Source organism: Stigmatopora nigra, chromosome 5, assembly GCF_051989575.1.
Source record: "Stigmatopora nigra isolate UIUO_SnigA chromosome 5, RoL_Snig_1.1, whole genome shotgun sequence".
In the NCBI taxonomy this organism is placed as follows: domain Eukaryota; kingdom Metazoa; phylum Chordata; class Actinopteri; order Syngnathiformes; family Syngnathidae; genus Stigmatopora; species Stigmatopora nigra.
The window spans coordinates 8,617,281-8,638,757 of NC_135512.1; the positions used below are offsets into that span (position 1 = coordinate 8,617,281).

A 21,477-nucleotide genomic window follows, 5' to 3' on the forward strand; every position below is an offset into this window, starting at 1 on the left:
AATACATTTTCATCAATCTGGTGTCTTACAACTGTGATCATTTGATTAGAGTCAGAAGCTGCTTGTTTCAGATGAAACCTCATTGGTTAAACAGTCTGTGCTAAATCTGTTGGAATGAAAACCCACACCCGCTGCGGCCCTTTGTGGAATTGGTTTGAGACCTCTGCTATAAGATGATACGTTGCCACGTTGCTGGGGCAACCCCAAGCTATCACAACAATAGCTAAACTGTGGTATGTCAATCTTTTCATGGTGAATTACAGTACCGGATAGGTCCAACATGTAAGTATATCCATCAGTCAGCAAGGAAATGGCATGAGAAAAAGCAAACCCATTTAACAAAAAGAGCTGTCAAAACAGAAAAGGTGGACCGGTGTTGAATCCTTCAGGCTTTAGGAACATACTAAGTTGCACATAATGACTGTAGATGATGATAAATAAATTTAACTGAGGTTAAAATAGTATATGCGGCCTTTAAACTGTCATAAGTCAACATAAATGTACAATGGTGTATCTCTGTGATGCACTATTATTTAAATGTCATCCGAATACAGAATAGCTGAGTACTCTAAAATTAAGATGGATATTTTTTTGCACAAATGGAGACTTAATATACACTTTGGTGTGTTCATAAAATTATGCAGCAGAGTGTAAACTGAATTTCAGCTTGAGGGAGGACAATGAGGGTAGCAAAACATTGCAATGTGTCAACATCAAATCAGCACTTGAGGGAAATGTAACCATTGTGTCTTCCAACTGGCCAAATCAACCACATTAATTGACTCTTTCAAATGTTGCTCATCACATAAATAACCACCAAGCATAGGAAGATAAAGTGAGAGCTGCAAATAAGACATACATTCCAGTCCATTTAACCAAGGCCCATTTTTGAAATGTAAAGTGCAACATGCCCAGATAACTGCGCATTTTAAAGTGATGAAACAAAGCCATTGTCAGTGACAGCAGATAGGTGTTGAAGTGATTCTAATTATATGTATGGCATTGTTTGTGCATTGATGTGTGCATGCATTAGGAAAGTTGTTTGGCTTTGTCTTGATGTGCTACATTTATTTTAGGCTTCTGACAGAATATGCCATTACCTGCTTCCATGTTGCTTCACTCGGTATGCCAACCTCATATTAGAAATGTGATCATATTACATTTGGTTGCCATGTGTGGGTGTTTTGTTTCCCCCTTATCACAATGCCATGTTCAAATGCTAGATAAAATGTAGCACTAAATCATGTCTGCGTTCTAAAACAATGTACACATAGACTTATTACAACAATTATACATACATCAGAGGTCACCAACTTCAGTGTTTCCTCCAACAAACCTGGATCAAATGATCAGGATTGTTTTTTCTTGGCAGCATGCTGATGAGTTGATCATTTGTTGCAGGTGTGGTAGTGGAGGGAGAGATGGAAAAAGCGGATAGTGGAGTTGGTGACCCCTGTTATACATGCAAAGGAAGAATAAAATATGGTGCTTTTTTGTTTATTATAATTAGAAAGTGCATATTATTTAACATGCATGTGTAAATATATGCAAGAAGTCAAAGATTGTGTTTCACCTGCAATCCATGTCACGTAAAAAAACTATTAAAAATAAAAAAAAAAACAGAAGGAAAAAGAAACAAACAATAGAAGATTTGCACAACTAATTGGACAAAACAAATTAAAATTAAAAAAAATAAAAGGAAAAGTTCCAACTATGTTGATATATAATTCAAATAATCATGGAATGTATGGTAAGAATATTTAATTTACTAAAAAAAAGTTTTTTTTTAAATTAAGAATTGTGATTATTGAGAACTAACATTTTTTATTAAAATAGTTGTCACTGTATCATCTGCTAGATCCGAGTAGCCTATTATTTTGTTTCCTCTGGGACAAGTAGTTTGTGGGTGGGGTAACTAGATGGTTACATTATATAACTGTATGGTAATGACCCTAATTCTGAAGCCACATTTATGCCATGCAATACAATTTGGTTCACTTTTCCAGACCTTCATTTGACCAACAAAGCTGAGCCCTGCTAATAATGCAAAATTGTAGCAGCAGGGCACACCAGAGATTTAACAAGGAAACCAACATGCACAAACTTTTTCAAATCATCCTTTTGTCCCAGTGTAGGCAGTACCACGCGAAGTCAGTGAATTAGAGTTGCGAATACATAGACTTTTGTGATATATTAATTAACTGCTTTGTCTTTGGGAGAATGCTTTTTCAGGTCAAAATGAAATCAGTTAGTCCTTCAGTGTTTTGAGGTTTCATTTCCACCTATGTTGAGGATTTATTGTGACTAGTGTCACCTTAGTATTTCAATGCTTGCAAACACCATATACACTATAAAAAGTAGGAAACATCCCACCAAGAAGGACAAGGCAAAAACAACCCCACACAGCCTCGAGGGTCCCCCAGGCCATATTTTAAGTAGGCTCGAGGGTGAATAAAGCTGTGTATATTCCATTTGTATCTTTCTGCGTCTTTCACTGGTCGAAGATGACTGACTTGATGCTAATAAGCTTGCTCTGTCATGCTTAGACTGTTAGACCTGATACTAGTGCATGTTAAGATAAAGAGTCAAATCCCAAAGGTTCTGGATCTCCCTGAAGTTTTAGCATATGAATGAACATAAGAAATGCAAATTCATCTCTCCAAAACTTCTCTCCACGTCTCATTCTCTTGAAAGTTCTGGCTAAACAAATTCGTCTATCCAAGCTGATGCTTCTGCCTGGTGATAGATAGGGGGAGTTCATGGCTGGCTGGCTTTACATTTTGTGCTTGCTGATTGGCAGTGTCCAGCGGGCCGGTTCCTCCAAGAATCACCCTCTACGGTCTGGAGGTCCTCTGCTATTGATTTCCTGCTCGAACTAGCTGCATGACCTGCCAATCAATGCTCCGAACAGTGGGATGTCACTGGGAGCAAGTTGGCGACATGCAATACTTGGCAGACGCGAAACTGATGGCCGCCGATGTTACCAAAGCATCTCTGACTGCAGAGCGAGGTAGACAAAAACTCAACTTTTAATCTTTGTATTTAGCCAAAGAAAGTTCATCTTAAATTAACCAGCAATGTGTTGAAAATCCAATCAGTTTGAAGCGAATCACCTTTTCTCCAGGCAAAGGAATCAGTCATGGTTATTTTCTTTTTCTGTAAAGAGCAAGCAAGTGTGACTTTGTCCACTCATTCCATCCAAGTTACAAGCGATTAGCTGTTCGGGATGAGTCATTTGCACCGAGAACCACAGAGTGGAAACTATTGAGAAACATCACACCATTGGAGTTTTGCTGCTGTGGACTCACAGGAGGAGGGGGAGCCCAGAATAAATAAATACTCTTTCTAATTTGCTGATTTTGTGGCCACCCAGAGTGCTTTTTCGTTCATGGAGCAAGGAAATGCCTGTGGCCATGTTTAAAACATTTAATTATCACATCAATGGCATTCTTTTCTAGCCCCTTAAGAACAAATTACGTTGGAGAAACTATTGCTAAAGCTCTTAAAGATGAGTCTAAATGAAAAATAACAATTAACTCGAAATACTGATGCTACTTTATGTCGGTGTTTAAGGAATTTCAAAAGTTACATTTTGGCAAAACTAAAGATGTTAAGACTATTATTACACAGAAATAGATCTTATAAAATAGGTTAAATTTTTTCTCCAACATTACATTGTGATATCAGTGTCATGCAATGAATCATTTTGCTGCATAATATCCTAACAGTGATATTTGATAAAAAAAAAAGATTACATCACAATATATTTTTATAGTTTTTTGTCTCATATTTGAAGACTTTATCACCAGCTCCCTAAAATTTAATTTATATTTGAAATTTATCCAATGTTTTATTCATGTTTGAAAGTGGAAATTTTGAACTGTATGATTTGTATAACTATTGTTTAAATACAACTTGAATTCAGCATTCTTCAATTCAATTTGTTATTGTTACTAACAACCGCCAGAAAACAATACTTTTTTTTAATCAGCCTGTTTTTGTAATGTTTGTTCCTGTCCAATAGGTAATCCTTATAATCTTTAAATTATAGAAAACAATTGAAAAACATTTATATATTGACAGTTGTCAGTTTAAAAAAAAATCTTGGGAATATACTCATCTCACTCATGGCACTTTACTCTCAAAAAGCAACTGTTTCTTTAATAACTTTGCGAGGCTCGCCAGCAAAGATATTCAATTTATGCACTGCTATTGTATTGTTGTCAAGGATACTGGCGTCAGCGAAAATAATGTGCACTGGCGGTGCAGCATCAAAGTTGTCTGAAAAGAAAACACTTTACCTGCAGCTTCTCTGACACTTAGGAGAAAGCACCATTAGTGCATTATGCACGGTTGTGCATGTACCATATCAAGCGTCAGTGAAGGACGAGTGGCAGAGTAACATTCCCGTCGACCGTGCCACATTTCTTATTGGCAACCATCAGCATTTTCTCGATGGAAATGCGGTTGAAACAAAGGGCCATTTTCCGATCCGCTGCCATGAAATCACTCTACCAAAGCTCCTGTAATGATTTACCTTGAGGGGGTGAATTTTGACTTGGGTAAAAAGATCCGCAGACAAAAGAAAAGCAGATCAAAATTGATACAAAAAGTGGATATGATTTCCGTATTATTGTATAATGTATTGAGATTGATTTTCAATATTTCAACAAATAAAATAAACAAATATTTTTATAAATTAATAATAGAATAATAAAGTTTCTATTAAGTTTATGCCCTGCCAATTGGCAAGCCATCGATTCACTGTGTTCCCTGCCTTTAGTTAGTTGAGTTAGGATCCAGCACCCCCCATGACTCTTGTGAGAATGAATTTATTCAGTGTAAACATACAATCTAGCTTTCAGAGCTGAATTAGAATTATTAAATATTCTTGACTCCTGCAGCGCCATTTTTCCTTACTCTAAAATGGTTATTTTAAATAATCTTAATTATGGCATTTTGACCACATGCATAGATGCAAACAGTGGGACATTATTATTTGGTTAAGATGACAAATGTGGATATTATTATGAGTGCTAAACATACATTATTCGTGCAAGACCGTAGATGGTAATTATAGATCAAATTTAACGGTGAATGACACAACATATAAATGTGAATGGCTGATCAATGTGGGTGCTGCTTGCTCAGGCTTCTAAGCTAAGGTTTGCCTCTCTGTGGAGGAAACAGATTTTTTTTCTTTAGTCCCACAGTGCCTGGATATGTTTGTATGAATCCATCTCCAAAAATCTTATGGAATTGGCTTGGGACCACCCTCTACTCTTAAAACCCAATGTATGTGCACATACATATATGGATGATCAACACACAGAAGCAGGAAAGAGTACCTTGAGGGTATCAAGGTCATCTTGGGAAAAATAACATGATCTCCCTGGAATGTTCTCCCCCCCCTTCGCACATCTCACATTCTTTTTGATCCTGTTCTTTCTGCCTGCTTTGATCAGCTACATTTTATTCGTCATTGGCCATGATATGCGTGTGACAGGCAGCCGTGTGATTAGACAAGGATGGAGCGGCATAGAAGAACTTGCAGTTTAAGAGCTGCAGGGCACCCTTCCCCATCGTGATGGGCTTTGGTGTAATTAGACATTAGCACCCAGCAGGAAGCAGCTAACATCAGCCAAACCTCCATTAGAATGATTATCACAGATAATTCACTTTAATAAATACATACAGCACTGGACCAGTGCAGAATACTGATAAAAGCGGATGTGTTTGTAACTGATGCTGACTTAATGTATAGCAGTAGATTTTCATTACAAATTTAAAAGAAAAAAATTGAATTTTAGAATAACAATTGTTATTAATATCAATAATAATTTTGAAAATTATGTATGCAGATAATGCCTTAAAAATGTGTTAAAAATAATGCAAAAGTAACAATTAACTGTTACAGTTTTAGCAACACATTTACTTTAAATGTGACCATGTATTCTCAAGTGATGTTTTTTTTTCTCTACAAATATTTTATGAATTTTCATTCAACACATTTCAAAATTATGTGCTGATATACGTTGCCATTAGAGAATGTTGTTCATTTTCAAATATGTTTTTCTGTTGGTGAAAGCAAATAATAGAGTTCAACAACACACCAGTTACATTAAACGTAGTAATACAACAATACTAATTTCTTCTATATAGATAAAATAAATGGATGAAATTAAATATAGATTTTCGCTTTTGGATCAAATATTAAATTGAAAAGCAACCTCTCCCCAGAGCCAGTTTTTATGATTGTGTTCTAAATATGAGAGACAGAATAAACAATGGCTTGAAGCTAGATACATTGACAAGGTTGGCCTGTTGGGAGCAATAGAGATAAGGGCAACTGGCAACCCTTGACTTTCACTACTCTTTAGCTACAATATATTGTTCAGGGACTACAATCTTAATGTTTGCTTTTCTATTTGAATATAGTATTTACTAAGAAGTTAGTCAGGGAGTGAAAAATTATCACGGCATTTCCCCTGGCGTAGCATCAATCACCAACTAATTTTACCGGACTGCTCATGTAAGACACAACTGAGAGTCTAGGTTCCCCAGACAGGCCTTTGTGTGGCGGGCTGCTGCTTGGTTAGGGATTGCAGCCATGACTATTTGTCTTCCGAAACACACTGACATGCACCAACCCCATTTTTAAAGAAGTCTCACTTTTTAAAAAACATAATGTTATTGATTTCAATCTATTTGATAGTGAGGGAAGAAGACAGAGAAGAAAATCTATAGGTTGGTCATTTGAGGATATGCATTTTAGTCTAAAAAAATAGGTCTAAAATAGTAGTTTCTGAGTGGATATTGTTTTCACAGACAGCAGCATGGACTAGACACAAGATATAAATGGGGACAAAATAATGTCAATGTAAAAAAAAAATCACAAGTAAGAATGTGGAAAAAATAAAAATTTAACGAAGTAAAATGCTGGAATCACTTGAAACTATCCCGGATGTTCAGTGAAAACTATGTTTAAAGTAAATATGAGGATTGTGTTAGACCCGCATAATATTTCCATGTTGTATTATTGAGAGAGGTAACAAAGTCAAAAGTAAAATAAACAAATACATTCATCTAATTGCTAAGCATTGAATATTCCACTACTCATGCATCTCCAAACAGTGGTTAGAAGATAACGGGCAGGCCTGCCATTGTTAAGAATCTACCACGGATGATGGGTCTCTGTGTTTATATGAAAATTGACTTGAAATCCTTTTGTTTCCTTCAGACAGTGTGGATGAAGTGAGAGACTGATGAATGTCTTGGGAGTGAGCAGGGAGACCCGAAGGAGGGAAAAACTGGATGTTGGCTCGTATTTACTGCTAATGGACTGCTACATCTATGTGTGTGTGTGTGTGTGTGTATGTATGTATGTGTGGGTGTGTGTGTGTGTAGATGTGTGTGCGCATGTCCTTCTAAAAGCGACAGGGACTTGGTCCAGGACTGATGAGATGCTTCAGGGATAATGCCAACCGTGGAGTTGATATGTGATTTGGGAGAAGGCTTTATGCAATTTTTTACTCATTATTCTTAATCACATACTTCAGCGTTTTCTTCGCACATCCCCTCCCCCCATTGTTTCTCCCACTCTCTCCTATCCTCATTCTACACAGCTGACATTGACAAATACAGGAACCCCATCGTATAGCCAGACTGGAGCGACAAATTATTCCTGGTTATTTTTTCCCCCTCTCGTTTTAAAAAGCCATTGGGATTCATCCGGGTGGCTTAAAAGCAGGGGTACTTTTATGGATAAGAAATTGTTAGCTGAGAATTCATTGAGCCCCAACCACCACCACCCCATATCCATTTCATATCCTTCGAAGGAGGTTAAAACTACTGAAAAAGTGTAGCTCCTTACTCTGATATAAGAAGGGAGCATGGTTTTGTTTCCTTTGTAAAGTTATGTAGTTGAAATTGAGAAATCCTTTGGGTGAGTCCACTTAATAACGTGTTCAAGATGAAAGGATGGGGGCTGCAAACTCCTAAGAACACATACAACACCAAGAACAGCTGCTCAGAAGAATACATGATGCATCAAATTTGCTCAAATTTGTCTGCTCAGTAGTTTAAAAAAGTGGAGAATTGCAATGCCTTAATTGGTCATGTTTGAGAAATGTAGTTGGATCAGTGAATGATCCAGTTAAAGCATCCATCAAGAAAATAATTACTATTCGCAAAAACACCGATGGGGTACTGGGGTCAGCTTCAGTGCCCTGAAATCCTCGTGAGGATAAAATGAATGAAAATTATAGATCCAATATGACACTCCAAAAGGTGATAGCATGCATAAGAAAGTATTCCGAAAATGTATTTTGCTTTGAATAACATTAGTAAAAAACTGAAAAATAATTAATACTAAATGGCTCGAGAAATTTGCTTGGATTCCACTTATTTCTTTTCTACATACTCAAGAGCATCTAAAAGTTAACTGAGAATTAAGTAAAATTTTAACATTAGAGCCCACTTCAAACTATCGTCTGTTTCCCCCCCCTACATTCAGATGGTGTGAAGTAGAAGGGGTGGGCTCAGCTCTTTGTAACCCTCTCAACAGGATAAGTGGTACAGAAAATGATTGGATGGCACTTTTGAGGTAATTCAACGAAAGTCATTAAGTAGAATACCATTTTGTGATGATGCTTTTAAGGACAGTTCCAGTTCAAATGTGTTGTGGCGTTCACACCTCTTTTTCACCTATTACTATCAGCCAAAAGCTATCATCATAGAAATTTTAGAGGTGTGAATGTTGGTACCATTTGTTGTTTGTAGGTTTCCTCCATCATGGCAACTTTATTATATTATTTTTCTAAAAGCTCAATTTTGTCATCTCTCTTTCTAAATAATATATAATATTAATTACTGTGGTTTAGAGGATAAAGATGCAATCCTACATAGGCTACCATTTGTGGTATGAATTACTGCATTAAACAATTCATTGTTACACTGGTTTGCTAGATGAGCTTTGAATTGAGTTTCATCTTTAAACAGCTGACTACAGTTGTCCCAACAATTAATCAAAAGCATCATAAATGTTCTACATTAATTACTACTAATTGAGAGGCTAATGACATGGTTCATCACTGTACTCATAAAGTTGCAAATAACACTCCACAAGACACACTTCTTCCAACCCAGGCGTGCTAATGTCACAGCAATGTTAATAATCATCAGACCTTGTGTAACTTCTCATTTTGTCTTCAGTCCCTAAGTTGCTTAATATTTAACACAAGGAGGATATTTTATTCATTAATTGTGCCCTAATATTCTGTGACACATGGAATGTTGCTACTGGTGGATGCTGGGTAGACATTAACATCTCATTGCTTGCAATATGAAGCCCAGATGTTAAGCTGTTGATCAGTGTTGAAACAAATAGTGTTTTCTATTGCTTTAATGTTCCAAATTAATGTTTTATAATAAAGTCTTACTGCCTCCGTGTTTATGACAATCTTGGTGAGTGATACAGCATCCAGGCACAATGATTAAGTCTCACTTGTCGTATCAGTGTGTTTTCTTATGCAGGGTTAAATGAGTATAATGCTAATAAGGTCTTGGTTCAGGAGCGCCGTAATTAGAATTTTTGCAAGGATAGAAAAACAGCCTTTTGCAGTCTTCTTTTGCAGTGCCAGACTAATATGTCTATAGCTTGTGGCCAAAGATTTACACTACAAAGACATTTATTTTACATTAGATGATGTCAATGTGTTTGAAGAAAGCTAACCCTGGAAGTGTCGTATTTAGTTTTATGACAGGTGTTGTTGGTAGCATGGTAATAAAATTAGATGTCATAGACATTCTATTACATACTCTCTGCGTCATAGCAATGCACAGTAAAATATTATTGCTACATATGTTTAATAATATAATTAAATATATCCCGTATGTATATATTCTGAAATCCATGATTCATAAATCAATTTAACACTTGTTTAAACTGTATGAATGTTACTGATCGGATGTCAGTATGAGACCAGCAGATTGAGAAATCAGACCAGGAGCAACCTTTACACTTGGGTTAATTTAAGACAGACTACAGCTCATCTGTCACCCTAGAGAGGATGAACGATATATGAAATGGGTGGGTATATTTTTCCATAGTGTTAATAGCATTAGAGAGATTATTCATCATACTTAATGCTGCTAAACATGTGCCAATGTCAGCACAGCTTTATTTATGTTAAGTACATTATCAAAGACATATTCCCGAGGTTATCCTCAGAACTATTTTGTTTAAATTAATAATTAAATCAAGATTTGTATTACAACTTTTTTGTCTTAGGTCATTCAGCTTTGATGAGGACAGCAAAGCAGGGTGCTTTTTGCTCTATCCTAAACACAGTGTGACCAGGAATCACTCTAAATGCATTAAGAACTTAAAGCTGTCACATTCACTCCTTGAAACCATGCACATTAAACATAATCTGATGCCGAATTAGATGAGGATGAAATGATGTGTGTCAAATTTTCTAACAGGACCTAATTGAAAGTGATTTTCTCCTGATTAGAACTTATTGCAACAATATATCACATGATGATATTCCATAACTCTACATTTGGTTGTGCTGTGATTGTTATATAAATAAATGCAAAATTAAATGAAATATGGCAGCGACAGCTGATTGACTAGAGAAGTGATTGTTCAAAGTAAGATTATAAAGTCTTGTGTCTTTACACTTTACATAGTTTAAGAGTTATTTCCTCTTCCAGGGAACCGGCACTCGGCTTGTTGCGAATCCAATCAATTCTGCCATCTACTTTTGCACTACTCTATAACAGTACTATAAAATAGGTTTCGGGAAGGCAATGCTGGATTTGTATGGACATGTTCCTCTGAAAAGCGTTGATAACATAGCAAACTCTAATTATTGAAGATGACTAACTGCTGATTGAACAGTTAAACTTACTGTAACAAATGACTTTTATGCTCACATGTCATTCACTGCCCAAGGTTATGTACAATAATGACACACTGATGCACATCTTCATAGTTCTTTGGCATAAGCTACACAATTTGGTATGAATAAAAGTGGGTTTGAAAGGAGCCTCCCAAGTTGTTTAAAAAAAATAGTGATAACAGTTTTTGAAAGGTCACTCTGTTTATAGCACCTTTTCAAAAACGTACTTGAATTCTTCTCAATTCTCTGCTTTGAAATGTGTCTAGTGTCCCTAAAGAAGCAAACTTATCTCACGGGGAGACATAAACACTCAACAGATGACTCAGTTCGGAGAACAAATCCTTTTTTTTTTTCCAAAGCGAATCCTATTGTGAGGTGAATGGCTCACATACCCACTGAAGGAATACTATAGCTGAAGAAACTTTTCATAATCACCAAACTCAGCAGTAGTTTTCTTGGTACTTTTGTAAGAATAAATGTACAATGAGAAAATCTTCATCTCTTGTCAGACAGTCACAAATAGATTTCTTTTTCCCCGAGGAATCATTTTTGTTACGGTAAGGATACCTACCTATATATCTGAGTGACAAGAAAATCTTTTTATGAGTGCCTCCTTGTGTGTTAGTGCGAAGACGTGATCAGGCTATTTCACTTTTTTTATGTTGACATTCATGCTGTCACTATTGTGCTGGCTAGCAGTTGTTTAAATGTAGGCTTTTTCAAATGCTCAGTAAACACTAGAATCTGAATTATTATTCCAAATAGTCAGTAGAAAATTACTTGGGATGTGTATATATGGACATGGATAACTGCAGTCTGAATGGAGCCTTGTACAAATTTTAATTTGTATCTGCCATTTTTGAATTATAATTGCGACTCTCACGCATCCTGAATTTGGCCAGTACCTATCATTTTCCACAACATTGATAAACACAAATAACTAAAAAGCTTTATCTTAATATGCATATCTAAAACTGAGCATAAAATAACCTTTATTGTACAAGAGGAGCCTGTGAATATGCCAAAACCTCCCAGTGATCTTAAACAAAACTAGAAAAAAACTAATTTATTTGCACAAGAAAGCTAAAGATTACATGGAAGATTGTCAATTGAGTCCACATGTATTTTGGTGGACCTGGAAAAGCTAGACACTATTGAGGGTATCCTTTTGGTGTCTGGGTATAAATGTCCAATAATGTTACAGTGAAAACAGATGGGATAATAGGAAGGTCTCATGATCCTGTATCTGTCCAAGACTAGTCAATGGGTGTAGTGGAGGTCACCACTAGGTTGCACTCTGAAGATCAATTGCAAGCTTGTGGTGAGTAAAAACCACAGGAAGTGTGCCCTAGGACTCATGTCAAAATGATCAAAGTGAAATGTTTGCAGACTGAAATCAATAAGCAACGGGAGGCCTGGAAATTGCTATTAAAGATCCCTATTGATTAGCAGCAGTAGTTCAATGACTGAGCAACTCGACTATCAAATCTCAAACAAGGCTGAGTATTTTCTGGCCCGCAATGCTTCTTTTGAGACATTTTATTTGCTCAATCTCTGTTTTGAGTCACAAGGCGAATGCGGATGTGGGCTGCACCCCAACAGTGTCCAAATACTGGCTATAAAAAAGTTCCAAGCTATTTGATCACTAGTTAGATTCAGGGATGGACCTTGACATTTCAGATCGATATAATTTGCCCGGAACAAATATTTTAGAATTAACCACCAGACCTAGCATGGACCACAATTGATTATTTTGATCACTGTTTACTCTGCAGTGGAGCACTGCCAAACAAGGTTCAGCAAAAGAGAAAGTTTGGAATTCATGGTCTATAGTGAGTAATGATAGACTTTTGCCTTCTCAGGGCCCATGAAAAATGTGAATGCTGTGAAATGGACTAAATTCCATCTGTAAGCATAAAGAGATACACTTAATATTATGACAGCATAAATAAGATCACCTGTCTTCATATAATACCCAGCACATACATTCGTATATTAACAGAAAGACATTCCCAGCTCATTTGCTGACATGGATTGCTTCCGCTGGGCACAAGATTGGTGAAGTTGCAAAAAGCACTCTCATCAGCGCAGAACCCTTTCTCAACAGGGTATCATATCTCAGTAAGTCCCAGAAGTTAATGACCGCTATGCCACAGAGACTCTTCTGTTGTGCACCAGATGCTAGATTTTTGGAATTCCCTAGATTCTAACAGTACGTTTCCAGCTTGAACCTCAGCTTGAATGCAGCATCTCATTAGCCCCGGTCACTGATAGAGTGTGACAGACATGAAACCTAAAACGAGATGTAGATTTTAACTGTACATTTCAACAGGCTTCCAAAAAATAATAGACAAAAGGCTTTCACAATTTGTGATTCTTTTCCCACTGCATGCATCCCTTATCTCAAATTTCATATTATATTACTCCTAGCGCTGATGTAAAGAAATTGCCATTTTAACAAAATCTTATACTAAAAATAAGTTGACATTAGAATTTATACACCGAGAACAAAAATGCATATTCAACTTTAACCACTTTAGCTTGTGACAAAAACTTTTGATAATCCTAAATAAAATTAAATAACATTTTAGTAAGTGTTTTCTTTTTTTCTCCATTATCAGAAAATAATAAATTGGTCAACTTTGCAAAATGTTGGAAAAATTGAAGCCAAAGATACTATCCTGTACACACTGTAACAAATAATGGTTAAACTTTCTAGAGAACATATTGTCCGACACAATAGCAGACCATAATAGTGTAACTGGCCCTTGAGCTTCACTGCAGTGGACCATAAAGGAAGTCCCACTTTATCTACTCTTTCCTCCTGCCTTTGCACCCTTAGCACCTACAGCTGTTTCCCAAAGAAGCCCACTCTCATCCAAGGAGCGCTTGTGATAATGAGCTTCTGCACAGAACTGCCCGCAAGCAGTGAGCACTGTCAACAGCTTGGGGCTGACCTCCCATCAGGCCTCCTTTCTTTGAGATAGCAAAAAGCTTCACCAACCTGTTTGGATGGAGAGCAGAACCCCTCCTTTGTGAATTGCCTATGCATGTACACTGAAAGACTAAAAGATTGGAATTCATGAACTCACATTAAAATCCAGTCTACATAGGTGGATGCCTTAAAGTATACCTCAAGACTAAATGTATTTGCCCAAAATTGCTATGCGTGATCACTTGAAGTATAGCAACAAGTAGTCACAGTTTGTCTAGTAGTTTTGACAGTCTCCTTTGAATGTGTGCATGCTTCATTGAGCCAAACACTCGAGTCTAATGTCATGCGAGAAGCCTACAGTGCCTTGAGGCCATGCTTACTTCTTATTTTTCATGAGTGATCATTATTAAACACGTGTGTATTTAGGACTCAATCTTTGGAGCCAAGCTTAAGCACACTACACAAGTTTTTAAACAACATCACAATGAGGAATGCCTTGAACATTTGTCCTGAAGAGGCAAGATGAATGGAGAGGACCTTAAAAATCGACTTATCTCCGCAGTTAATATTTCAACCCAGCCTGCTACGAAAATTTGTCATCGTAGCAGATGGTTTGTCTGTCGAGTTTGCAATTGAAGCAATCAGCTGTGCCATCGACATACCCCGGAGGGACTTCTGACTCACATCATTGAATTGCGCTATAGAACTAGGTTTTCCCTGATTTGCCTTCAATCAACATGCAAACATGTTTTACTTCATTTAGTTTGCTTTGCGATGTTTGTTAACCTACCAATAGTTAAAATATTTTAGGTAGCAAGCAGTATTTCGAGTAGTGTTGTCAGTAATGACCTGGTTGCGTGCTGCGTACAATAAAGTAAACTGTTTATTGGAGTCATGGGGTGTATGAGGCACACAAATGTAACACTAAGTCTTGTATCTCTTTACTTTGTTCCCCATGTCTCTCCCTGCCTTATTTTAAATTTTCTTTTAAAGGTGAAGCGTCTGTTCTTGGTGCACAAGACCCCCCACCTCCCCAAAAAGTTCTTACACACACATACACAATATTATATATTATATTTCAGGTCTGGTTACAAGTGCATCATGAATCATCGTGGCTGAGCATTGCAATCCACAGCAAAATCCCTCTCCGTCAACTAATCTGAGCCAGTTTACAGACTGATTTAAGAGCAGCCCAGAGATAACTGTGCAGAAAATGGCATGAATAAGTAATTAAGAGTCTTTTGGTAAGTTAACACTGAGCTGACTCTTTTTTTTATGAATTAATTGATTTTTCTGTGAACAGAAAAAAAACCTCATTGAAATGCTAAAAAGAAAGTAGGAAATGTTTGTCCTATTTAATTTCTGTGGCTGTACACTACACTGAAAAATGGAGCTAAAATTGTGTCAATTATACTGATAACACAGTTCTTCTACATTTTGTTGGTTTGGTGAAACAACTCCCAGATCACATTATTACTCTGCTTGTTAGGAGATTTTATTGTCACACTGCAACCAAAAGAAAAAAAATACACAAGGATTTAACTACCTCACAGAGCAGTTGACTTCATGTATTCGTTTAAAGAAAAGTTAGCACAAGGGGTAAATAACTTTGTAGCCGATAACTCTGCTAAAAATTAAGTTTAATATCAACCTATCAATAGGCCCCATAATAATAAGCCCCATGAATAATTTATTTGATTGTTTTTTTTAGTTCTAAACACTACTACAGAAGGCATTGAATGAAATAACCCACGTATACTGTTAATGTGCTATTAAATTGAATTTGGGGTATTTCACATCCAAATTGCTGCAAATGATATATTTTCTCACCCATTGTGGTGGTCTTTAGCCAAAAGGATTTGACTTGTAATGTTGGATGTGGTAATTAATGACAGTCTGTACTTTAGTAATATTTCCAATGGGTTCATGTAAGTACTATAGTCAGGGAAACACAAAATGTGTTATTGGGAGAAATACTTTTTGACATCAGTGGCATCATTTGAAATCAATGGTGCCCTCGTCAAATCCTTGTCACATCTGTCAAAATTAATTACATTCTGAGTAGATAATAGCCCATGAAATTAAGTTCTACTCAGTGGTACAGACCTACACTGATTATCGTCATTTATTGTACCAGGCAAGTGATATAGAAAGTATTGCCACCCCATCATATTTCATAGTGCATGAAAAATGGAAATCTGAGGTATACAACATTATAAAAGACAAACCATTACCTCTAGATGCGACAAACAACAATTTTGCAGTCACATTGAAACAAAAAAGTTTGTTTCACAGACTGGTTCCACATTGATGGAAACAAATACTTATTTGTCCATACTCTCTACAGATATGACAAGTAGAATTAAGTATTTCCTGCCAAACTGGAAAATTTGCAAGGCTATGTAAATTTATTGTGCCTTCCGCTTTCCTCTAACACTGGTAGAGTTGTTGGCAGATAAACCGTCACACTAAACTCACGATTCACTTAGATCAACTAAGAGCTGCACACCGACTCTGAGCCATTTATGACAGTCTGACATAATTAGCCCAAGTGGAGACCTGTCCACGACTCCCAGGAGCATTTCAGCTTATAGTAAGTCAACTGAACCATAGCATATGTTTCTTTTGTTTTTTTGACAGTTGCATTACATCTTGGCATGCTGGGACTCTATCTTCCTCTGCTCATTTTGTTTCTGGAATCGGTCAATATGTCTAAATATACCACATAATTACTCTGTGCCAAACTAAAGTAGCCTAGAGCTGGATTCGAGAGAGTATGATAAATCTAGGGTCTGTTGAAAATTAACAGCAGTGGGTAGTGGTCTTTTGCATCACTGGTCATCAGCTAAATTAAAATCTTGATGCATGTTACTTCCTTTTCTTTGAATATAGAAATGGTGAAGAAAAATAAAGCCTTTTCATCCTATGTGGTTATTAAAAGAATACATTATACCATGTTTTTCAAATACACTGAACATGATATTTCAGTATGACTCAACTGATAGTTTAGAAAATGTCGGTTTTCCTTTCAGAAACATTTTAATCAGCAAACTACTTTGCAAAATAACACCACATTTGAAGGCCAATGATTCGTAGCAAGATTAGTTAATGTGCACTTTCAAAAAAGAAATTGTTTTAACAAGTGTGCAATTATCAGCGGGCATAAATGATTAGACCCCTATGAAAGCATTTGGAGAAAAAGTACACAAAAATCACCAAACAAGATTTCAATCACAGATAATTACAACACAAGTATCGGGAAGACAGCCGACTATAAAAGTGGTGTTGACTAATTAGGAAACACAACACACCTAATGGCGCCACATGGATGAGAAATGACTCAATATCTTGGGAAGAAAATAATGTCTTTAGACTGAAAGCGAGAGGGCTTCAAAGAAATCAGTAAAGCTCTTCTCGTTAGTCAAACCTATGTTGCAAAAGCGGCGCATACATTTGAAAGAGATGGAAATATTGTCGTCCCTGTTGGCCATCCAGGCCACCAGATTAAAAAAAAATGCGTTGCAAGTTTTTAGCAGTTGGCTCAGAAACTTGAAAGCAAAACTTGGGTGATCATTTCCCATTGCACGATATTTGCTATACACAGCAGAGGAGTAGCATGTAATCCTGTAAGCCTCTAATAAAGACAATGCACAAAAAAGCCAGACTGGTATTTGCATGGGCCCATGCTTACACGCCAACGCTACTGGTACTATTCTGTTGTGTGATGAAACCAAGATCAATCTTTTGGGAGAAAATGGCTAAACTACTGTCAGGCGTTGCAAAGTTGAGGAGCATTATTTAAGACTGAAAAAAGAAACTTGCTCATTCAATAACTCAAATAATTCATGGATATCACATAAAATACTACATTGAACAAGTTGTGTTAGGGGTGTATTCACTTTTGCACCAACCGATGTTCTCCTCTAAGTTCTACTAACAACAAAAGTTTCACCAATCAAGTCAAGCAAGCAAGCTTTGTATTAAAACTCAGTTCTGTTGAAAAACTATTCTTGCAATAAATGAGATGTTGATTAAAGTCTTTGCACAGATGGTGGACTCGATTATGATGTGCGATCTACATGTATTTTTAATTTGTTTTAAAACATACTATAAATATAACTATTTTCATATCTTGTAACAGCCTCATGTCACATGAATGTGATTCTGACTAAGAACAACAGCATATTGGCAGAGTCCCATAATAGAAACAATGTCAATTGTATGATGTTTATGAATAATAATTGACTTCACTGGGCTGTATTTTGGTAGATGGTATAATTGTGCTTGGGTGTGAAATGGAATTTCCTCCTTGTTACACCAATTTGGTTATTTGGTAGACACTTTTGAACCAAGTTAGAATTTACAAGATGATATGCAGAATGGAGCTGCATTTAGAAGGAATGACAGGAGATATTTTGAATAGTAAAAATGGAATCTGCCTGCTCAAGCCCAAAGCAGTACAACACTTTAAAGTGTGAACTGAGGGAAGTACATTTTGTGAAATATATACTCAGTTACATACTCTGCATATTGTAAAATGTACAATTGTGGTCGTAGGCAAATACGTCTGTCAAGGAAATTAAAAATCAGTGGAGGGGAGACTTTGAAACAAGCAAACATATTCAGCATCAGAATAATAGTTTTCCATCCCTCAGATCTGCCTGACAGCCAGTCCAGTTCAGGCCCACTTTAATTTCCTGTCAATCACCCATATTTTTAATAAAATCTAAATTGCTTTTTTAAATTTTTATTTAAAGTCACAAACCTGTAGTGTACTTTATCTCCAAAGCTGAAGTTAAATAGACTTTTCCATTTTTCACTCTCTTTCAAGCAGAGGATCTTACTGCTATTTTAGTGAAGGCTTTTGAGCTGCATGTTGAACACGCTTCTTTTTTTTTTTGAATACCAAAAGCTGGCTCCGCTAGCAGACATGAGGCAAATGGCAATGAATATATTTCATTACATTTCACAAGCACCTTTATCGCACTGAGAATCTATTGATCTACTCTCGCTTCACTTTCCACGCTGCATAGAATTAGCTGTTTAGATAAGAGCGGTTTGCATAGCCCTAATATTATTGTGTTTAAAACTGGGAAATATTCCATTAAAATTTACTGGTGTGGTCTACAAAACAATTACTATCAACTTTAGATGACGTGAAGAGAGGCTATGAAGAAAAATATATCTTTGGAAAGAGCTGAAGGGCAGCATGTAAAATCCTGTCCATGGATTCAAGCAAGCTTGAAAAATGTAGCCATCCTAAATGAATAATTTAATCCTCAAAGTGTTCTTCAAAGCACTTACCAGGTGGTGAGACTCCTAACAGCTGCCTCATAGCCCAGCATGCTGTCAAAGATCGGACTGTGATTTTCTTCAAATGTTAGGAAAAACTGTGGCTGGATGATAACATTGTAGTGCGTTACAAGAAGACATGGCAGCAGACATTCCTTGTCACTGTCTTGCATAGCTTTTGTGGAGAAACAGTGGTGTCCCACATTAAAGAGGAGGCTTACATTGTTGAAAAGTCAGCAACACACCTGGATGATGCTTTTTAGACATTTCTCCATAACTCAACATCAATGCAACAGCTCATGTCGGCACCATATTTTTTTTCCATCCAGATTGACGCTGCCCCTACATAAGATTTCTAGTTGATCATAATTGTGTTTTACTACTTAAAAAAGTGCTCAAAAAACACATTTATCACACATGCATTCATTTTCAGTACCGCTTACAAGAGTAACAGGGGGTGCTGGAGCCTATCCCACCCAACAATGCTCAGACTAAATTTTCCAGCCAATCGTGGGGCACCAGGAGACGAACAACCATCTACACACACATTCATAACAAGTGGGTGGTCAGAACATCTAATCTCAGAACTCAGTTTAACTCTGTGTAATTTTTGTCATCTTTCTATAAATGTTTTTGTTATAAAATATTAACTCAATTTTCCAATGGTTAATATTCATGTGCGTGCATGCATTTAGAATCAGTAATCTACTTATATTCTTTGAAATTAATAACGTAAGCATTTTGGCACAAACACTGTTGCAGATCAAGAATAATTACAGCTTCTAATTTCGGTCATTAGATCCTGTTATTTAATCCGATTATAAAATAATTCATCATATTTTCTACAAAAAAGTATACAGTATACCCTTGTTTTTCACAGGGGGGTACATTCCAAAAAGAGGGGCTCTGCCACAAGTGCTTTAGTCGGTCTAATGAGATTTTTAGACATTATAGGTTTTAGAAAAACTCAACATTGCAAGATAATTTGTACGTACGAAAGCTATTTTACGTACACGTACATATTAACCTGCAACATTATTGACGCACAGTTAGAGGTGAAGCGTCGTGACATTTTAGCCAATCAGAATGCAGAACACAATGCAAATCCCTGAAGTAGTGAAACCATGAAAAGTAAACCACATTATAGCGAGGGATCACTGCATTGCAATAAAGTTTAGTTGGAGAAATGGGGGTGTTAGTGTTTTGACAAGACATCTTAGCCAAGCCCCCTGTCCATTGTGCCTTTGTGGGAACTTGAAACAGAATGGATTTGACACAAGAGATTTGGTGCATAAAAAAAAATTTAGACTCCGCCATGATGCGCTTGTAAAACTGATGAAATGGGAACTGGGGCTTGAACATGATATGTAGAAATAAATTCATAATGCATCAAGCCCTCTTTCATTTCCGTGCACTTATTAAAGAGAGATACCGTGGGAGGAAAATGATGGCGGTGCTGAGGAAGTCTACACTACATCCTCACACTTACCAGAGAGGTGAGAGTGCGCCAAAGCCTGAAGTCTAACAATGAGCCCCAAATAAACATATCCACAGGCAAGCCAGGGTAAATTGAATTAACCTCCTTAAATAATTTGATAGTAAGAGACAGATTTCAGATTTTACAGAGTGAGGATTACCTAACTATAGTGCCGAAATTGCAGGCATTCAAAAATGCCAGTTAGTGTGTTGATTGTTGTTAGTTTTAAAATGGAGACCCTTGAAAATATGTCATTTTAAGTTCAACTTATATTTATCTTTTTGCAATTGTGCTCATTTGTGTCAAGGGTCAAGTCTGAAAATGCTCTATTTAAAAACTTAATTTCCAATTTATCACAATTTCCCATAGCAATATAAAATAAAATATTTTGGTTTGCATTTTAAATCAAATATTTCAATCACAAGATGACTTAAACCACTGTAAGATGTTGAAGCATCACTCATACTTAAGGAGTAAATCTGTTGAGGTCAAGGGTGAAAGTACACTGTCAAAATGGAGTCTCTACAACTTAATCTCCAAATCAGATTAACTCCTCTGCAAATTAATCAAGTTTTATGTGATCTGCAAGTTTCCTCCTACTGCCAATGAACACAATATGCCAGAGCAACCAAATGTGGTCTATTCGCATACACAGAAACACATGTTCTGGTGCAACCGTGGGTAATTAGATGAAACGCATTTGTCCGTGCAGACTTGGCGGGAAGATGACAAATGACTGACTACACCCACTCAAAATAAATTCAATTTGATCTCACTGATACACTTTTTATCTCATTTAACAATATTGCAGTGATATTTGTACTCTATTACAAATCTAAAAGTGAACCATTTACCTTGCAATAATT

At 36.6% G+C, this 21,477-nt stretch overlaps 1 protein-coding gene and 1 long non-coding RNA gene across 6 annotated transcripts in view; one reads left to right on the forward strand and one right to left on the reverse strand.

The window, feature by feature from the left end:
- LOC144196528 (uncharacterized) overlaps positions 1–21,477 on the reverse strand; it is a 109,807-nt gene that overhangs the window by 47,298 nt on the left and 41,032 nt on the right. For 3 of the 5 annotated variants that reach the window (XM_077716802.1, XM_077716800.1, XM_077716805.1), the window contains one exon: positions 1,299–1,453. The exons of 1 other annotated variant lie outside the window; for it this stretch is intronic. The gene's annotated coding sequence lies outside the window, so the exon portion shown is untranslated. One more of the 5 variants, XM_077716804.1, reaches the window with a different exon arrangement.
- On the forward strand, positions 31–3,864 carry LOC144196530 (uncharacterized). Its single transcript, XR_013326344.1, has 3 exons — positions 31–282; positions 2,801–3,010; positions 3,165–3,864. It is a non-coding gene; the product is annotated as an uncharacterized LOC144196530 (long non-coding RNA).